The 18,468-nt window shown below is 38.7% G+C and overlaps 1 long non-coding RNA gene across 1 annotated transcript; it reads right to left on the reverse strand.

Moving 5' to 3' along the window:
* Nucleotides 1-241: 241 nt before the first annotated feature.
* Nucleotides 242-4,727, reverse strand: LOC114016600 (uncharacterized). Its single transcript, XR_003561132.2, has 3 exons — nucleotides 4,499-4,727; nucleotides 2,059-2,211; nucleotides 242-380 (listed from the first exon to the last, which is right to left on the reverse strand). It is a non-coding gene; the product is annotated as an uncharacterized LOC114016600 (long non-coding RNA).
* Between the last annotated feature and the right edge of the window lie 13,741 nt (nucleotides 4,728-18,468).

Genomic DNA, 18,468 nt, shown 5'->3' on the forward strand with positions numbered 1-18,468 from the left:
TACCCAGAATTTTTGTTGTAAGGCCAGCCCTGGAATGCAGCATCTATGCTATATCAGCTCCAGCCATACTGAAAACTTGCACAAAGAGGATTGTTAAAAAGGTGGAAGGAAAGAGGATTTTGGCCTGCAGTACGTTCATCAAAATGCTGAACTTCTACCCCAAGAAAATGCCATGGAATCATTAATCATGAGGCAGAGCGAAAAAGATGTTTGCATGTTACTCAGCTTCCTTACCTTTTGAAGGAGGAAGGGCAGTGTCAGTATTGCCACAAACTGATCTTTGGGTCCAGATATCATATGTATTCTAAACTTGATGACTAGGTCTCTAAATTTTTCACTCCAGGTTTAGATTTTTAAAAGGCCATCGTGTTTTCTGTCAGCTGATAATGTCAGAAACAACAATATTGCTGTTAGTGTTTAACAGGTAATAGTGCTTATTTCATGGAGCGGGTTTTGTTCCAAGTTGGTATTGAAATTGATTTGTGTTAATGATTTAACTTGTTGACAAATAAACATTTGAAGGAAAAAAATATATAATATAATCCTGGCAAACCAAACCATGCCTTTATCTTTGCCTTAAATTTAAATTCAGCTATTTATTACATCACCCTTTGCCAGAACTGGGCAGTAAACTGCTTTCGTACTCAGAAGAATGTTTCCATTTAAAATTTACATTTAAAATTGCAATAAGATGCTGGATCTCATTCTTTTTGAGGAAACTGTATTGCATTACATTAGCTACATTGCTAGAGAAATGATGCATTCTGCTTCCTGTATCAGTTTTAATTAGCTGGGTGCATTACTAACCCATTCTATCATGGGATGTTAAAGTTAAAATTAGTCTAATTCAAAGTGTCACAAACCACAGCTACAAAACTGATTGGTTAGCTGTTAATTATTTAAATACTGCATCCTGTGCATAATCAATTTCTTACCTACAGTCATGATATATTATTGACAGTTTGAAAACTAACTCTATTGCTGTCCAGCATAATTCTGAAATATAATTTATAGTGGTTATTTGGAGAACTATACAGAGTACATTAAAGCCATATGGTACTGTGGTTTCATCCCCAAGAGATGCCTCATCAGCTAAGAGAAGCATTATGATCAATATGTATATTACTCATTTTTAATAGAGTGTACTAAGCTGTAGAAGATTACTGTTCCTGCCAGTTATTTGAAAATATGAGGTGCAACAATTATTTTAAGATTGTTGGATAGTTACAGTATTCTCAAGATATAGAAAATATGTCTTTGTTTTCTTATGTTTAGAGCCTGAAACATTCTCTAGCAGCTGAAATCCCCCAGAATAGAGTATGCCTAACTAGACAAACGAAAACCTATAAAAGGTAAAACCTTATTTGAGTTGTAATGCTCAAACAATTTGCTAAATACAGTTCCTCGGAAGCAGGGGGGTAGGGTGGGGGTGGGGGTGGGGGGGTGGGGGGGAAGAGAAAGGAAAAAAGATGAGAACACTGTCATTTATCTTGGCAAGAGGACATAGCATCTACCGCAACTATGTCTATTTCACTGCTAAAAATAAAAAGTGGTAAGAACTACGATGACTGTTGCAGCCTTGGCAATACAGAGAATGTTGGATTTTTCAGAAGATTTGTGTTATGTACACTGATTCCTCAATACACTAAGAAAAATACCACATGAATACCAAGCATTACATTAACCTCTGACCTGGTAGAAGTATTTGCAACTACAGACAATAAAACTGCACTGCCTGACTAAGGATGCAAAGCCACAGGCATGAAAAATGAAAAAAAAAAAAAAAACCAACAAAACAACTCAAAGTCAAATTTCAGTTATTCAATCAGATGAAGCAAAGTGAGGGAGAATAATTCAGAAATAGCAGAACTGCAAATACACAAAATTAGTTGAGAAGAAGATGAAACAATGCCACAACAGGAGATGGGGGCAGGGAGAGGGGGAATAAGGAGTGGGAAGATCTGTGCACCAGTGATGACCGATGAATATACATCCTCAGAGCACAGTAGAACACCAATGTGCCCTTCTTACTTCTGGACCCAAGGCTGATCTACCTACCAGTCTTGTGTAATAAGCCCCTGCTTGAACTTTGGCCTTTCAGTCACCAAACGCCAAAGTCTGCTCCTAGTGCACCCTTGGCACCTGCAGCCGGCACTTGGCCTCGCACTCCCATTCCTCCGGGGCTGATATGGAGGTCTGTCACACACGAGCCTGCAACCAAGCACAGTAAAACCGTCAAGGGATGAGCTCTGCCAGCAGCAGCCCCCCAGGCCAGCAACATCACATCCCTCCCAGCAGCGACGCTGCCAGTCCACTTCTCCCATGCAACTGGAATGAGCCCAGCTGCACCACAAATGCACAAGGGAGTAATTCCTCCAAGTCTGAAGAGTTGGATAAAGGGCACAGTTAGGGGGGTGACAGCTGGAACAGGGAGCCAAGGACCAGATGGGCAGTTCAGACTTATAACTGTGTCTAGAAATGCATTTACACTGTGCTCCACCCGAACCAATAAATCCTTCAGTGGCAATTCATGTCCAGCTCCTTGAATATTGTCTGGAACTTTCACCCCTTTCTGCTTCAGATATCTGACTCAATGGAAGATGTTTAACCTGAGCTAATTTGCCTTGAAAAAGGGAGGATTCGAGGAAGCTCAGCAGTCACTCAGGTGTGCTTAATCAACTTTAAACTTTTTAATCAAGAAAGTTCCTTACAATTAGGTGTGATGGCATTTTCATGGATGGATTTGTATTTTTTCCCAAGCAATTTTCAACGTTGTTTTGAATGTTTGGTTCAGTATTTTCTAAAAACTAACTACTTCAGAACCAACTACTATAATTCTGAAATATTAGCATAGAAGTATGGTACCAGGATACTGAAAAAAACCACCATAGAAGCACCATAATAAAAATCGTCATGTCCCTTTTTTCCTTTTGAATTCCTCAGCTGGACTTCAGCTCTCATGACGCCTGATGGCCCACCGTTTTTTTTCCTGTATATATTAGTTATGAGTCACTCGCCTGCCCTCTGATAAACTGGGAATGCCATGAATCCCTGGGCAGTTCAGCAGACACAGGGGACAGGACCACCAGATTAGAAGTACCACAGCACCTGTAAGGATGGCTCTAGTTTTTTCTGAGGTATTTCTTTTACAGAAGAAAACATTCTCCAAACCATCCTACTTAGAGGTACCTGAGACCCATTCAGCAACTGGAACACCACTCTTACAGATGGTGGGAGCTCAAGTTAAGCAGAGTTTCTAAGCATGCACACATTTTTGTAACCAGTTTATGTGCTCTCCCATAATCCTCAGTTTTATTTATTTCCAAATCTTCTCTCCCATCTGTTCACTTCTGCATGATCTATATACTATCTTATGCTATTTATGCCTAACAGATTTTTGCTTCCTCTCTCTGTTCCAGTTAGATTAATGATGCCAACAGTCTCTGTGTATTTCTAGTCTCTTTGTTTTCTTCGTCACACATCTTGCATTCATACTTTCAAATACTTATCACTCCCTCTGACCCTTCCACAACAGTCCAAGTTTTTATTCCTATTTCACAAATGTTCTCTCAATATTTTTCCTTCCTTCCTCCTTTAAACCCAGATTGCTAGTTTTAGTGCTGAATCCCAGTTCTTCCAATCCTGTCAGACTCTACCTACCTTCTTCTAGCTTGATTCATTCCTTCCTTTTCTGCCTTTTCTGTCTTTTATTTGGCTTTGTTCTTTATTCCTCAACCTCTATTCCTGTACCTTAGCTAGAGGTTCTTTATCAAGATTTAAGTCCTGAGACAGCTTAATGTAACAGTGCTTCTTCTCTTTTCTTGTAATGCTTTGTGTCCTGTGAACTATTCCTAAAACATTAATATCATAAAACATCTATATAACTGCTGCATTAAATGCCTTTGCCCACCATTTTGAAACACAGTCAGGTTTTAATCCATCTCATGTCCATGGTACCAAATTTTGCTTGTGACATTACAAGTGTTTTCCTGCAAAAAGCGGCTTCTGTTATCCTTTCTCAACATTACTTCATGAGTACTGCTGTATTTTGGTTTGGAATAAGTCCAGCACTGTTATAATGATGGAGCACACTTTCTTCCTTTGGGATATAAAATAGTCAAATTGCAACAAGCTGTTTTGCCTTGCCGCTTTAGGCTGCCTCCAATCCAAAAGAAGAAATCATAATAAAGCAAATGCCTCATCTGCCTAAATAGTCAAGCACATCACTGCTTAGAAAGAGGAGTACAAAGCTTCAGGGTTAAAGTATAAGAAAGAAACTTGCAAAATTCAGCCTGCGTACATATGGCAATAAGTCTACCTGGAGTTTCCAGCTCTGTTTAAGAGATGTGGTAAGACAGTACTACAGACAAACAAAACCTGATGTACAAAACATGCTGCTGAGGCCTGCTTGGAGATACTTACGAGGAAAGACAAAAAAGTAATGACTAGACAAGCAAAACACCACAGAGAAAACTTTATACAGGATCTGGACTCTCACCATTTCAGGGACACTGAATTTCCAAACAGTCTCTTCCTCCTCTTCCCAAATCTTTCAGTGGAGGCAACAGTTGACTCTATAAAGAGAGATGATCATAGGAAATACAGCTGGAAAAACTAAAGAAAGGTCTTTATAATGTTACACAGGAGCAAAAGGATGAGACGGGAAAGGCACAGTTGGTAGACAGTGCTAAAAGCACAGCTGAATTGCAGTTTTGTTAGCAGTGGACTATGACTCACTATGACATACTTGATGAGTGCTCAGACTCCAAGTAAAGTGTTGAAATACGCATTTATCATACAAAATTAAGAAGCCAAACGTCACAGAACTTAAGACTGGAAGGGCATATCCCAAACTCCATCTGTACTTAGACTGTGATAATTCTACAGTCAAATTTTAAACTATAATTAAAATATTCTGTCACAGGAAGAAAAAAAGACAAAATACTTTTGTTAGCAAATAACAGTAACTTGGTAACATGTTACCAGATACTACAAAGAAAGATCACCACAATTGAACAGGTATGCTGGTTAGCTGCTATATAAAAAAAGCTATATGCCTCCACCTCCTGAGTAACTGCGTCGCAAGGGCATAGTGGAGTTAAGGGCAGTACAGAGAAGAGCTGTGAAAGTGAAAGAGGGTATGGAGCAGTTGCTTTATAAGAGAGTGAAAAGACTATGCCTCAGTTTGGAGTGAAGAGGGCTGAAAGGGAACATCATCAACATTTGCAAGTTGGTGAAGGATAAATCAAAGGGAAAACTAACAAAGTCCTGCAGTCCTTGTAGTAGGTGGTCACTCACTGAAACTAACAAGAGGTCAGTTCACAGCTAAATGAAGGAGATAGTTTTTACAGAGTGGGTAGTGAATTGCTAGGATTTGTTGTCAAAGAAGACTGTGAAGGTAAACATCATCAGGAGGTTCAAAGGAGGAGAAGGCAAATTTAGGGACAGCAGGTCCACAGATACTGTAAGAAATAGGCGTGAGTGTTTCCCCTAGTATACTTAATCCAACAGCTGTGAATGCTGATGGGAGAGGAATAGTCTGCAGGGAGGTCAGAAGCACATGACCTTCCTAAACAGCATCTCTTTCTCCACTGTCAGAGAGCTAGGTGGACCGCTGATCTAATCCAACAAAGCCTTTCTTATGCTTTTACATGTTACAAGAGAGTTAAAATCAAACGAGTATCCTTAGAGATGAAATTGAATACCTGAATAGTAGCTAACACCCCTACAGTGATATGGCTATGCTCAAAAAATTCCTCTTTATAAGCTGGTATGAATTAGCAAGTCAAAAAAAATTATAGCTTATGAGCAGGACAGAGGACTAGTGGAGAACCACTAAACAGGGCAATGGTAAAAATAGGCTCTGTAGGCCAAAAGCAATATCACAAGCCAGATGTTAGCATCTGAAGTCCCTGAAGGTCTAAGACTGTGTCTGAAGTACAGGACCTGGCATCATTCACCATCTCAGTCCCAGATGTATCCCAACTCAGCTGTGTTGAAGATCCATGTCAGGGTGAGAGTTGAGCACATGCCACCTGCATGTCAACATGATTTCCAAGGGAAAAATAATCAGCAAACCCCGTCTCAAGGCTTAATACAGATCAAGTTTGCCCCTCCCCCCGACAGTCTTTAAGCTGTAACAGTTTGGTAAACACCATCTTCCTGTGACACGCTGGATACCAGTGAGCAGCAAGGCAATGAACACACATATGCCGTGCAACAATAATGTTTTTGTTAGAAGGAAAAAATTGCCACAAGTTACAGTTTGAAGGAGGCACTGAGAAATCATACTAAGTTACTAGGTACAGTGATGCCATTGAAATATCTCTTTTAATAAAGAGCCAGTTAATTAAATAAGCACAGAGCCCTTTCATTGCTATTAATCGGCACAGACTACTAGCATGGTCTCATTTATCCAACATGAGCCATTCTATGTCTTGGCTCGTGGCTGCAACGTAAAAAGAAAGATCCTGACAGTCTATCATTAAATATTTTATCTCAGTTACACTTGCATGAATCTGGAAGAAATTCAGGGAGGAAAGTGGAGATATTTCTGATTCCAAGCCATATAATTGGGGTGAGGATCTGACCACCCAATATGCCTGTAGAGAAGCTTTTATGCCCACTTAGGCATGAGTTGCATGCATTTAAGCAGCCAGCTTGCACCTGGCTTGTCTACAATTACTACCACTTCCTTTTTTCCCCTGTCAAATCTTCCTCCCCTCAATAAATGTATTTCATGGTGTTTTGATGGATGGCAAAGAGTAGGTTAAATTCTTGCCCCAGTTTTGTATATAGAGTTGTTAAGCATCAGAAAGAAAAGTGGCCAAAAGAGCACTGCATATCATTCTGCAGATCATTAACTGGTAATGTAATCTGCCCCACTCTAGGTATTACATCCAAGAAAAGACCACAAAATTAGAAATGTAGTGCTCTGAACAGAGGAGTACTCGGTGTTCCTCTCCTTGCCCTTTACGCAAGCATTGCAGTAAGCAGCCAAGCAGAAATCAGCATTTTACACAAAATGTCTCAGAACCTGATAGCAAATCCAAACAGCTATTCAGTGTCACGCACTCTGATGTGGTCATGTAATTTATATATTATGATAATCTGGTTTTCATCTAACCTACTAATTCGACCGTTGTTTCATTTAAATAATTGGCTATCTGATTCCCCACCCATGTTGAGAAACATGCACAACACTCTACTGCAATGATACCATTAACCTAGACAAAATGTCATGAAAAAAGAACAGATATCATTTTCCAAGGAAAAGAAACAGTATTAACTTTCATGGGAGCTTATCTCTTATTATATATTTTAAAATAGTGACATTTATGAACATTTAGAAGGAGAAATTATTTCTAACACTCTTTGAAAGGATCACATTCAACATTCTATTTTTAGGAAGCAAAGGGTTTGGTTTTGGTTTTCTGGATTTTGGTTGGTTGGGTTTTTTATATACACAGTTACTATTCTTTTTCACAAAAGTCTTATAGATAAGCAAACTAGCAGTGGCTATTGAACATCTAGCAAGGGACTTTAAGATCAGCAAAGGTCACAATACAGAGAATCACAAAGCTACATGACAGTGCTGGGGACATTTCTTCTGTCAAATATTGCTTTACTTGGCTCTGTAAGGCTTTGCCCAGTCCAAGAAAGAATCTTTCAAATATATTATATTCATTTTCCTACTCTTGTCTTTAAATATTACTCTTTCACAAGCAGTGCTGTGAAAGCAGCATTCAGCATTTGCTCGTTTTAGCTATGGCACGCCTGTCTCCTGCAAGGCTGGGGAAAGGCTCCCACGTATCCGAACGTTCTCAGCTGCAGGTTACCTCATGATGCAAATTATGTTACAGGATGCAAATAGCCAGTGTTTCAGCGTGGACAGCCATTTATACCGAAGGAGTACAACCCCTTCCAATTTCACAACATTTCACACAGTCAGCAAGTGTAAGGTGGTGGAAAACCCCACCCACAAAATGCCATCAAGCATGCTAATCTTAAGTATGAGGTTTGGGGGTTTTTCAGTTTTCCTCTTCGGTTTGGAGCAGTCAGCCATCTCACAAAATTACAAGTAGCATAAAGAAGTCCCTGTCCCTTTCAACACATGAACTAGAGGGTATCAACTAGAATTAGAAGGAGGCATACTCTAATCATTCTCCACTCTCTCGTTCTCTAGCAATGCACAGCTACGTATCAGTCCTCACCACAGGATGCAGCACTGTCCCCCTGTCTAAGGGAATGACGCAAACCACAGTCCTAATGAAACCAGCTGCAGGATTAGGAAGCACAATTTCACAATATGATACCAAGTACCAAAAATATAAGAGAGCTAAGTTTTAAATAACAGGTCTTTTGAAATGAGTGGGCATTTGCCATTGTCTCAAAGGAGTATAGGAATGACAGCATATACAATCCAGAAACAAAAGTTGCTTATAAAAATAAGATAAAAATGGCCTAAAAAAGCAGTTGGGACTTCTAATACAAAGTTATGAGAAGTGAGAATATGTTTTCTATTCCAGTTAAATAGTTAATAGTAGATAAACCTTAAGAAAATAGAGTAAGTCAGTAACGATAATTACTTAGATATTCTGATGAGAACGTAAAAATTGACATGTGTTGCAGGGAATCATTCACTCAGTTAAATAGGCAAAGATATTGAATATGCCATTTATACCTCTTCTTTATGCATTAATTAAGATCTAAAAAAATAAAAATTGGAAGAAGAATGGAAGGAAAAGAGAAATAAATTGGGTTCTTTTCTGGAAAAAAAGCAGCCTGGATTTCCTGGGTGTTTATTTAGCACAGTGCTATTTTCACAGATCATTTCAAATTTTACAAATGGGTTTTTTCACTGCAATTTTTCAGGCCAATTCTCTTAAACATAATAACGGAAAGGCTTCCATATACTCACCAGTTTGAAAAAGGTTTTCTTTTTCTCATCAATATTTTTTCTTTTCCTTTTGTTTCCTTTCCATCCCATAATTTCAACCAACAGGTGGAAGTTTTACTCTTAAATATATTTTTCTATTGGTCCAATATCACAGGGTTAAGCCATTCCTGGTTTAGATGGTTTTGTGAGGTTTTTCTTTAATTTAGATACTACTTTCTTTGGCCTCCTCATCATTTTAGGCTTCTTCTCATGTCTTAGACTCAGATCTAAATACACCTACAAACCAGTCTGACCCTCCAGAAACCTCTGAGTCCATGTCTTAAATACAAGTGGTGCAGTACATCTGCCTGTCAAAAAAGACTGAAAAACAGATGGCACAGGGAGCTGAACTTTGCTACTCATGTTAGCAGTGCTTCAGCTAAATTTGGAACTGATTTGAGGTACACACAAACTGCACCAGTGCGGAAACTTAATAGCTTTCAGTACAGGAGTTAGGCACCAACAGTGAAAACACTTTGCTCCTGAGGCATCCAGGCTGCTGTGTTTGGGTACAGAAGGGAATTCTTTATTGTGCTTCTTTGTAAATGCACGGCAGTGTGATCAGTGTGTAAAATGTGCAGATTAAGCAGCGAGGGCAACTGTGTAGACCTGTCCCTGCTGGCAGCATTAGGTGTCGAAAACCAGACACAACCCAAAGATCCTTCCTTAAGGAATTTTCCGATGGGAAAACTGCTGGAGCTTGGCAGCACTTGGACTGAGACTGAGCTCAGGTTGCCATAGAAGGTATTATGAAACTCAAGTGCCAAACCTGTAGAAACACCATGGGCTCTGATGTCTCCTGGACACAGCCATTTGGGGTTTAACATAACCGGAGTGCTTAGTGGCTTATTTTTGCTGATGGTCCCTGACTGTCCTACAGCTTTTCCACGGGAACTTCACCTTCCAATGCCCTCATGATTTATTTTTCCCTGATTTCGAGTCCTTGAAATCCACCAGATGTGAATACTGACAAACACACACATTTATCTTAGGAAGACGAACCAAAAGCAAATATGAAAATAACCCTGCATACTGGGTAAAAGTTCCCTCTGACATCTCTCGTTGGAAACAAAAAATGCAAGGCAGAAATTTTTCATTCTTATTACCTAAGCTAATTTTTCTAGTCATATATTTAAAGGATTTGGAGGGCCTATCAATAAAACTTAATAACACTGTCAACTATTTGCATTCTACTACAGCAGTTGGGATGAAAAACTAGTTCATTCTTATCACAGGAATCTTCCTACAGCTCTTTGTTTGCTTTACTTTCTGCAACAGCTTGTTGCTATGGTATTATGCCAAATAAGAATATATTATTCCTATGGCCCTCAGTTCCAAGCCTTCCACATCCTCTGCCTGGGCTTGGTCCTGGACTGTGATTGCCAATTTCTGTAGAGTGCAGAGCCAGCTGCTGCAAATGCACTCATCTTGTTTACTCAGCTTCTGTTCTCCTATTTCCTGAGCAAAAAGTCAGTGCCCGAGAGCTTTAATTGCTGATCTCTGTTCACCTGCAGCATAGCAAGAGAAAAAGCATAAACAGTGCTGCTTCTACCAGCCACCGTACACTGGAAACTACATACTGCAACTACGTCATTAATAGGATTTGTTAAGGTTGGAGAGAACAACTAAAACAACCTATAACTTCTCTGACAGCTCCAGCTGAAGGGCAAATTTCTTCTGCCTGTTCTACCCTGTGGAGCTTTAATTGTATATTCTATTCCCAGAAGGCCAAATTATACTCTCAGTTACAGCCATGATATAATTAAAGTTAATGGAGTTGATCAGATCTAATTGAGGGCATAGTTTATTGCAGCAAATGTTACATTACAATAAAACATTGAGAAAGATTCTGACCATCAACTTTAAGTATCACTCAGTTTCCAGAAATCTGAGTTAAAAGCCTTTAAATAAAGCTCCACTGCAGTTGGAAATGTTTGTTCTCCCTAAAAATCAATGGCTAAATAGTAAGCATGTAAACATAAAGTAGTAGATTCACAGCTTCAATCACTGACCTGGGTTTTTTTGTAGTTGATTTGGGGTGCTTTTTTGTGTTGGTTTGGGTTTTTTTTTTTTTAAACCTTTTAGAATTGGCATAATGCAAGGAATCCTATTTATAAACTGGTATCTAACGAAGAAACAGTGCCATGTACATTATGCATGCTGTGCACTACAGAAACGGATGTATGTTAATTCCTATCTCTTTGCGTATGTATAGCAAAGAGAAATATATTGTCCTCATTTCAAATGTACAACTATGCTGCAAGCAAAGGCACCATTCTAGGACCTGTGGACAGAACCAATATAACCGAGTTTTAACCCAACTAGCGTGGGTACCACTAACAGTAAAGCCAGGACAAATTCATCCATTTGAAAGCCATTATGTGATAGAGCGTGACTTTACACACGCCAAGGCTAGCTGCGCCAGCTTCTCTGCTATTGCCACAGTGCCCGTAGCAAAACTAGTTCTTTACAATATCTTTCCTGCCATTACACCTTTCACAATAGGGTAGATATAACCTAGAACATGCCAAGTGAAAGGCTTTGAATGCTAGATTGTCACATCAATTTAGTCTGCATGAACCTGATTGGAAATCTGCATCACCTTGTTCTTACAGAAAAACTCACCACTGTCACAGTTATACAGGTGTCTGCCACTGCTGGCATAACTTATCAGAGGCCCATTAACCTAGAACACCATTAAAATAAAAAGCCTCTACTTCAAATATTGATAGGTAATACTGAGATTTGGTGCCTTAAATGTGTTTGTTATTTAATTATTATTGTTATTTTAGCTTTGAATCAACTCTGTTCTTTAAAAGTAGCTGCTTGCATTCTGGTAATTATGAAAGATTTAGAGAAGATAAGAGTTTTTTTATTGTTCAGATTATGAATTATTATTCCTCAGCATTAGTTTAGGAAAGCTTCTCCCTTTCATTCAATTTTGCCTCACATTTTCTTTTTGCTTCACTGTGCATTTTAACACCTTTAGAGAGAAAGTATTTCATTTCCAGGTCAGAAATAGCTAGAAACACTTTTTTTTTTTTTGGTGTGCAGCTGCATGATGTCTTTATTCTCTTTATGTGCTTCTGGTTTGCGAAAGATGTTTCAGAAACTGCTGTTGTCAAAAAACACCCTCCTCAGGTCTTGCTATTACTGCAGGGAGTCTTATAAGCTGAAACCTTGTCCCCAGCTATTAAATGTCTTCTTTCTTTAGTTCACCATTATTATTCTGTAAGCATTGCTCAACCACACTGGAGTTTTTACAACACAGGTCTGAATGGATGGATTTTTTTTTTGGTTTTGCGGGGGGGGAGGGGTGGGGTGGGTATTTATTTGTTATTTTTTGTTGGGGTTTAGGATTTTTTTTGTGAGCAACACACAGTATCAGCTTTTAAAAGCTAAGTAAAGGATTATTTTCTGATAATTGTGCCATTAACAGTCGTTTGTCCCAAGTTTAACCAGTGCCTAAGGGTCTCCAAATTTCAAGCTCCAGCTCACTTGTACTTTCCTGTTTTCCTGCCCGAAGGCAGGAAAAAGGCAGGTCAGGATGCTGATGAGTTGAACTGTTTCAAGCTCCATTTGGCCTTGTGTGAAGAAAGCATGGGTCACTGTACCACTTCTGTAAGGACTAAGCAGGCAAAACATTTAAGGACCCTTTCACAAGGGATCTGTCTTCAGGTATGCTGTTGGCCACCAAATTGGAAAACATACCATGTCTACTCACCCACTTTTGTTTTTCTGTTGGTTTTTTGTACTGCCTGTCATCACTATAGCTTTTGAAGATTTCTTATTTCAAGTATAGCCAGCAATTGGAGACTGCCTGTCTGGTTCTACCACCGCTGAGCAATGCTTCAGTCCTCAAAGGTACTTTAGATCTGTGTCTATACACATAAAAATATATGTGTGTGTATATACATGGAGAGAAAGGTATAAATACAGATGTATGAAAATGTATATAAGCAAAAAACAGACATTACTTATTTAAAAGTTTTTAACTTAAAGTATTTAAAGTTATGCCTTTACACTGTTTTCTGTCAGAGTTGATTTTATTCTATTTCAATTCCTCCTTCCTCCCCAGGTCTCGCTACTGGAGATTTATGTACCATTTGCCTTCAAGTACTTCAGTTGCTGGGATTTGTTCAGCTTTGTACACATCAGAGATGGCTTCCCAGGGTTTTCCTGTTAGCTTTCTTTGGTCTTAAGAAAATTGATCTGCGCAATTCCAGTTATGTTCTTGCAAGGTCACAACAAAAAGCCCAATTTTTTCTGTTATAGGAAAGGAATACTTATCTTCTCCTCACAGGCTAAAATGCATTACCATACTGTTTGTTGCAGATATCTATCTGGGTTCCTAACAGGTTCAGCAGTTGCACAGCAGCAGCCTACACCGTTCTCAAACTGTTTCCACACCAAAGCATGGCCCTTCACAAATGGTTAAGCACTGGTCCAAGTTGATAGCCGAATCACATGGCCAGTCAGAAGACTGTGCTGGCAAAAAAGGACAAGGATTCAAATGTCTGGCCATGGAAGGAAATGAGCCAGCAGCAGCTGCTAAAGCCAAAATCAATGGGCTGCTCGGGGATCCAGCAACACGGCTGGCATGAGCTAGACCTGCTCTACCATAAATTAATGGGTCTTCTGGGAGCTGTCATCAGCTACTGTCTGTGAATCACTCCAGGACCTCCTGTTCCCCTCAGTATGCATCTTCCGTGGCTTTTGATCACATGAAGACTTCAGTATGTGACTCAAAAAAAATAAGAGTTATGCCAACTCCACACTGACGTCCAAATACTGTACACGTCTTGCAGAATATGACTGAAACTTGCATGTTTCGATCATTTCAAGCAAAAGTACTGATATTCTCTTGGAAAGATTTAGCCTCAGTCCACTTTCTAATACCAAGCACATGATGATCGTGGCAGCACTCTTTCTGAATTCCTTGAGAGCTGTTTCCACAAGCCAGTCTGGCAAATGGAAGAGCATCTTTTAAATTGATGGTTTATTTCAGCAACGTTTCTGAGGGACCATCTTCACTGCAAGTCAGTGCTTCAGTGAATTTTACTGAAGACTGGCAAGAGGCACAAAATATAAAGGCATGAAAATATTGTTATTGGTCACTAAAGTCAATTAAGTTGTTATAGTTTAAATTTCATTAATTGGTACCATGGGATTTTTTGAACACAATCCTACAAGAGGCTGAAAAATTAAAGGTATATGAGAGCATCAAGTGCACGTGCTCACTCTGTATTAGTAAACTCCATTATAGCAATTTTTAGGAGGAACATGTGACACTCGAAGTCACTACAGACAGTACCTACATACTGTTTACTGTCCAATGATTTGATTGATATTTTCTGGAGAGTTAATAAGAAATACTAATAACTATAAACAGATTGTACTGAGCTTGTGAGATCTTACATGGCTTTAGAAACATCTCAAAATGCTGCCACTGCTACAGACAGGAAGACATTATTTGCTTTACTTATTTTTTTAGCAACTGTCTATTCATGCAGGATTGTATCAGACTGTCACTGTAATGTCTAGCCATTTGCCAGGAAATTATGTGTGATCTTGCCATTTTTTCCAACCTCTGAACATTTTTGAGCTTTTCGTAGTCTTAACAACCAGAAAAGCATTTATTCTAAGGATGCTTGGAAAGGACTATCATCAGAAAGCTAGGTTGAATAATTGGGTTCTTGCATTGAGGGCTTCGTGTGGCACACGTGCTGGTCATTCTTATTTTGTCTGGCAACAAGTTCCATAATCTTAGTCCAGCTCCTGTGAACATCTTGTTTCCTGTGGTTATGAGTCTTTTCCTATGTTGTTGACAGCTTCATTTTTCCAGAGAAGCAATACTGTAGCATGAGGTCGTCCCGGTTCATCTGCTATCCCACAAAAAAGAAGGAATGGGAAGATCTAGCATGCTACAGAAAGTATTGCTGTATTTTAGAATATACTTAGAGACATGACATATGACATATTATTATATATATATAAAAAACATATTTACCCATCTCCCAGGAGAAAAATTATAATGCATTGATTTATAACTATAGAATTAATACATGTTAAATTATGTCATTATTCTTTCTAATTTTATACAACTTAACAGGCAGCAAAGTCAAAACTTTTTTTCATGAGAAGTCATAGAATGTATATACTAAAATGCACTGTCTAATTTCTCAAGGCACTGTATCACCTATCTGAAATTTGGAAATTGGGCTGATGCTTGTCTTTTAATTTTGTTTGTACAAGACTTGCCTTGGACAGGCACAGTATCATCCAAGTTTCCAACTGAAGTTCTTAGTCACTGCTGTGATTGGATAAATTATTATTGTCGCTGCTGTTATTACTATTGTTATTGGCATCTCGCATGCAGAGGCTCCTTCCTTTCACTCCCCCTGCTCGTGAGCCTTTCTACCTTGAGTGAAACACAGAGCTGGAGCAAGACAAAGGTGCAGGGCACGGGAGAGCATTCAGAAATGGTTAGTCTTGTACCAATTCCTAAACTCAGGATATCAATGGGAATGTTACCTGCAGTGGGTGAGGATTTCACCTTGTCAGTTTACCTAGGCAGCTGCAAGGCCTGTTATAACACAGCTCATGACAACTTCAGGCTCAACATCTACAATTTAATGGTGCACTTCAGAGCACCATGATCTGTGGAGTCATGAGTTAAAAGAGTTAAGGGAAGGGCTGCGTCCATTCCTGCAAAATAGTTTCACTGACTTCTCTTCCCGATTGTGCACCAATGCAGGCTGGAGACATAGGTCGCACAGGGAGAGGGATGTACACTTCCCGTGGCGCTGTGCAGAGTTGTTCCCAGAGGCCCAGCTGAGCTCCCCAAGTTCTAGCTGAGCAGCCAAAATGAAGGCGAGTGAGACGAAGCTCCACTATTCATAGCGTACCAAGCTGCATGGTGCCCTTTTGGCTATCATTTCAATCAAAACAAACACGTACAAAATGAATAACTGCCTTGACTATTTAAACTGTTAACCTTTTTTTAACATTGCTGTTTATAATTAGATTTCACAGAAAGCCAGACTGGTGGGTTTCTCTGAGCTCGACATTTTTATCATGTGAATTATGTTGGATCAGGTAATCATAAGGCCTTAAGGTCAGTTAACATGACTGAATTGCTGTTAGTAATTAAATGTGTGATATATAACAGTATCTACTGTAGCTAGAAAAGATCATGTAGGTAGCTTCATGTTCTGTTTTATAAATCATATTAAAAAAAGTGTATGGGTTGTTTTATATTAAACATGGTGGTTACATGTGCCAAAGATTTATTAGTCCAGTCTGTCTTACGGTGAGTGGCTGCAGTCCAGATTCATGTGGTAGAATAATAAAATTTTTTTAATGGCTGTAGAAGCTGATGGACCAAAATGGAGTTAGTTACCTGATTGGCTGCCAGTGATGTCATAGCCATGGGTGCAGCTCCATATATGTTTATGAGAGGTTTATTCCCCTTAATTTCCACCTATATCATAATAATAATCAGACACACTAAGCAGCCAGTTTCTAAGAAATCACTCGACTTCCCTGGTGTCTGGAGTCTCTCAGCCTCATCTACTTCACCCTGAACCCTGCAACTGCGCCCCTGAATTTCTTGGTCTCTCGGGGCTGATCAGCCTTTGCCTAGGTGCTTTGCTGGAAAGGAAAAGCTCTATTTAGGGTTAAGGTTTAAGCAGGCTGTGGAAGAGCTTTCTGTTCCAAGCACTTAGCATGATACCCTGCAAACACTTAAACACATATACAATTTCCCTTTTGCAAGTAGCCTCACTTAGCCTCACTCACTTCAATGTCACCATTATGTGAACAAAGTTATAACTCTGCTTAAAAGTCTTCAGGAGACTTACTACATATATTTTCAGAGGCCAAGAATGCTGACTGCTCTTAAAGAAAAGAAAATGAAATAGAGAGACACATGATTTGGACTATGTTCAGAATTCCCCCTAATTGCTTTAATCAAATTCCCACTAGGCATTAAAATTAAATTGTCTATGTTAGCTGAATTCCACTGGTCATTACTGGCTGGCAGTGGCTGATGTATCAGATTTTCTTTTCCTTGTTTGTCTTATGCATGGGTGTATTACATATAGGCATTACTGGGATGTCTGCTAGCCTCCCAGAAAAGTTGCCTTAACTTAACGACAGGAGTTTTTTTTAAATATGCTCTTTGATGTTTCAAAATGGCTGCAAATTCAAATTTCAGTCTACCTTTTTAGAGTATTCATATCATGCAACCTCTTGCAAGAATTTTGAATGGTACATTTTATTTCTATCTGCCTACTACGTAGGATCCATGAAGTACAAGTACCATGATTTCAGGGATTTCCTTAAAATTCAAAATTACATAGTGTGCACTAAGCAAAACACTATACTGCAGGACATACCAAGTTTCTAGTACTAAAAACCCTATCTGCCAAAAAAAATTAGCCTTTTAATTATTATAAAAATAAATAAATAAATTCACAAGGGTAAAAGTTGTTCACATTTTTTCCCCCTTTTTTTTTTTTTTAAAAAAATCCTTTATTTTATAGATGTATTAGTGCCTTCCAATTAGAAACAATATTTTATGCATTTCTTTTTATAATCTATCCCTTAAAAACTTCTGAAGGGATTTTGATGTGGGTGTTTTTCCAGTAGAAACTGTTTCCAACCACAGTGACTGCAAAACAATTTGATTCCCCTGTCCAAATAGTAAAGAGCTCTTGTGTCAATACCACATCTCAGCATTCCCTGAGGAACAGACGCTTTGTCTAAATTGAATTATAAATAATACTCTGATGCAGGAAGTAATAGTCTAGTAGCAGTTTACTCTTACTGCCATAGTTTTGTTTATTAGTTTTGGCTGTTTGATAAATAGAGAGAGGTTTTAATTTAACATAATAATTCTTTGCATAGATAGAGAGCCATTAGTGGTGCAGCCAAGTAATATCCTTTCCCATGGGACACCCTGTCAAAAAAGGAAACAATATCAATTTAATTATTTTGCCTTCTGAACACACTACAGCCTTGGGTATTGACTTAATGTTTTTCTTCAATAAATTCAGCATGTATTATGGTACTGACTTTAATGAACCTTTCCTTTTTTTTTTTTTTCAAACTGAGAACTGAAGGATTCTTTATTAAACAGACATGTAAGGAACTGCATTAGCTTTCTTCTATACAGTTATGATTCTTCTTCCAGCTCTGTAATTTCATTGTAATTTTAGAGCCATACTGTAGCAAAACTCCAGGGATTTCATCTACAGGGGTGTTTAATGCTCAAAATGTCTTTAGTTGTACATTACTAATCACAAAGGATTTGCTTTTAAACCCCATTCTTTTAAGCAGTAAAATATTTTCAGAAGTTACCAAATGAAAAAAAGAAAACTGGCTGGAAAAAAATTACTCTCTCCAAAATATATTTGAAAGGCCTAATTATCATGTATGAGCTCCTATTAGGTTAGTAATAGTAGTAGAAAATTACTCTTGGGTTATTGCTTCCTGTGCCAGGGTGTGTTATTCAAAACATAATGGAG

This window comes from Falco cherrug, chromosome 1, assembly GCF_023634085.1.
Source record: "Falco cherrug isolate bFalChe1 chromosome 1, bFalChe1.pri, whole genome shotgun sequence".
In the NCBI taxonomy this organism is placed as follows: Eukaryota; Metazoa; Chordata; class Aves; order Falconiformes; family Falconidae; genus Falco; species Falco cherrug.